The following is a 3,439-nucleotide window of genomic DNA, read 5'->3' on the forward strand; positions in this document are numbered from 1 at the left end:
GGGGTGGGAGGAGTGCTGCCGTGTGCCGTGCGGGGAGCGGGGGTGGCCCTCGGGGTTGTGCCCCGTGCGGGGCCTGCTGGTGCCCGGGGGCTTTGGCCCTTGCCTGGGGTGAGGTACAGGCTGTGGTTTACAGAGCAGGGCCTGGCCTTGGTGGGGGAGGCCCTCAGCGGGGAGCAGGCTGCGGCGTGCCTTTGTCACACACCAGGTGACAGCCTGTGCTCGCTGGTTTGGGGCTCTGTTAAGGGTTGTGGGTTCTGTCTGGTAACTGCAGTAATAGAGGTTGGCTGTGAAGAGCTGTGTGGCTTAGTGTGACCAGCAGGAGGAGCTTTGCTCCCTGCTAACGGCAGCCGTCCTCAATACGACCATAGAGACAGAAAGCAACCTTGAAAAGCTGAGAGAATGGATCAGGTGGTGTAAGACCTCTCAGCGTGGTTAGCCGAGCTAACTCGCTTCCCTACTGTCTAGTGTTGGCATGGCTTAGCCCGCTGACTATGTGCTTTCTGAGGTTAAGCATACCGTGTGGCTGGCTTGTAGGAGGTAGGCTAGATTTTACACAGCAGGTTGTAGGCTTTCTTCTGCTGAACATCATCCCTGCCTGTGCTGGTCTCTGCCTTGGGAATGGGAAATGATCTGTTCACCAAATGGGAGATTAATTAAATCTCTGCTGTGCTGAAGAGGACTGGAGTTTCCTGAAATAACATGTGGAAGATCTTTGCTCAGAACTGGGAGGGAGGATGCTCAAATTATTGCATGGTTTGTGAAATAACACCATTTCTAATTACAGCTGATTCCTGTGAAATAAAGTGCTTTATTACTTCAAGACGATACTCCACTGAAAAGAGTTGTGAAGAGTTTTGCAGGCTTGCTGGAAGTTTTGGTTAAAGTCCAGTAGTGGTATAGCTCAGGAAAAATAAGGTTACAAGGTTTTATTTCATACTTTGGCTCCTCCTGGAGGTAAGTACAATGCGTTTGCTCAGGATATTGCCTCACAGTAACTGCACGGGTATAGTGATCTGTTTACCCCAGGATACACTTGAATAATGGAGGAAGGGTGTCATGAGATGTTCTGTGATGCGGTTACTTAATCTGAACCTTGCAGCCTTTCAAGATTTGTCGATATCGCAGCAATGCATGCCATTCTTCTGCCTCTTTAAATCCAGGACATGACGTACTTCTTCCCACCCCCAGCGTGTGCAGTTTTGCCATATTCATCACTGAAGAAATGGAGTGGAGGGAGTGTAATGCTCTGTTGCTGCTAGAACTTTCAATAATAAGTGCATACATCTGAAGAATTCTGAATTACAAGTACAGCTCCCTTTAAAAAAAGGGGTGGTGTCACGGTGACTTCTGTCACAACAGTTGCCCACTGTAGACTTTAAGCCTGTGTTTATATCTGTGCAACTGATGCCAAGTGATGATGGTAGGTATTGCAGTGAGATCACTGTGGGCGGGGGAGCTTGCATGTTCTGTCTATAACTGGCAGAAAATGTGTATGTGAAATCTTCATTCAAGATAGTCTGCTGACCTAATGACAGTATACTTTGTTATTTAAACTGCTTTAGAAACAATTGTTTCCGCCTGCATTGATTTGCTCACTTCGTCCCCTTCCCCCATGTGTCCGTGCTGCTGCTCTGAGGAGGAGACAAGGATGCATCCCACTTTACAGATAATTTTATTTCATTGTGTATACCACGTTTCTTTATCTGAACATGTAGATGCCACTGATGCCTCAGCTAAGAGTTGCTGTAGCAGACTGAAATGTAGAAAAGAGGAGTTCACTTCAAAACCTACCCAAGTGAATGCCTGATGTAAGAGACGAGTAAAATAGCTTTTCTCTATATAGTTCACTTTCATCACGTTGGGGCTCTCTGATATTTGTCAGTCTATGGATTACACTCACTGATCACAACTGGTCAGAGATGTTAATGATGAATTTTGTGTTACATGTCTCAAACTTGGATACTGTGTTCACCTGAGAGTGCTAATCGCCCAAGTCTCTTCTGAGCCAACAGGCCTTAATTGCAAGATCCACAAGAAGCTTACAATCCTGTTGCAGAAATAAGTGTTGTCTCAGCATTTCATAGGAGAAGAGTTAAGGTGACGGTAGAATTGAGGACTTGCCTTTGGCATTTCTTAAACACATGGGTATATGCTGTTTTAATACTATTAATGAAAACCTACTCCAGTGTCTGTATGGTCCTGAACCGATGAAGCTGATATGTTTGTCTCTACATGGACTACAATGCCGACATTCTACACTGCAGAAAGTAGAATTAAAGTGATTTTAGTCACAGTGGACTCAGGTAAGCAACCACCCACGCAGTGTCCTGATGACCAGGAGAAGTGATTGGAAAATCCTGCTGGAGGGATGTGGAAGACGAGGATAAGTAGGAATGTGTGATGCTTTTGCTCAAAGGAGAAATTGTTTAATCTGAGTTTAATCCAAGTTCGTATGTGGAAACTTGGCTCCGTATCTCCGCTTTCATTCTGACAAGTTCTCGATGAAAACTTGAAGGATTTGCATGCTGTAAATTAAGCCTTCACTGGATAGTATACCAAAACCCAGCTCCACAGTCTGCATGAGAAATACAAGAATTTATGAGATTAAGCATACAAATAACTTTTGTGATAAGATAATTTTTAAGGTGTCTGGTGTGTTGTGGTGTCAATATCCATGTCAGCGCAGCATGAGGAACTGGCAGGGTGCTGGGATTGTCTCAGTTCTTGCAAATTGTCAGGCCTTACATGATTCCTAGTATGCAAATTAGCTGGATGAAAAGATCTTCATGTACACTCAATCAGGGAGTAGAATATGTTTTCTAAGAGTGATTGATAAAATCTATGCTAGTCTTGGCACATAAGTTTAGTTTTAAAATTTCATTTTCTTAATTATCCCAGCTGTAAAACTTGGTTGTCCACAGTCCCCTTGGAGGAAGGGGGAGAGTTGAAGTGTGAATGACCAACAGCTTACTTCAAAGCCTGTGGGGGAAGGGTGTCAACTCTTTCATGTTAAAGTTACTGCTCAGATTCTGGAGGCTGAAGAAGCTGCTATGAAGGGGTTTTTGTTTGTAATTATCTGCCGTGGAGCGAGTTCCCAAAGAGTTACTGGAGCTGCAAAGCGAAAGGTAAGAGGGTGAATTCAACTGTGTAGAATAGGTAAGTACTTTTATATCATCGTATTGCTTCCAGGTATCTTAATGAACACAGTGGGGTTTTTTGTATTGTTATATCTCCTTTGTTCTTAAAGGAGGAGAGCTTGGAAGAATGCAGGTAGGTGTGGAAGGCTTCTGTGCCATTTTTAAGTGTTCTCAATTAAATTGTGGGGAGACGGCTCATAAACCAATTTCTGGAAGAACCTAGTATTTCTGCATAGCCGAAAAAGTTTGTAGAGCTTCTCTGAAAATAATTCTGGTGCCTGTATAAAGTGTTAACTTTTTTT

This window comes from Charadrius vociferus, unplaced genomic scaffold, assembly GCF_000708025.1.
Source record: "Charadrius vociferus isolate BGI_N301 unplaced genomic scaffold, ASM70802v2 scaffold1, whole genome shotgun sequence".
NCBI lineage: Eukaryota > Metazoa > Chordata > Aves > Charadriiformes > Charadriidae > Charadrius > Charadrius vociferus.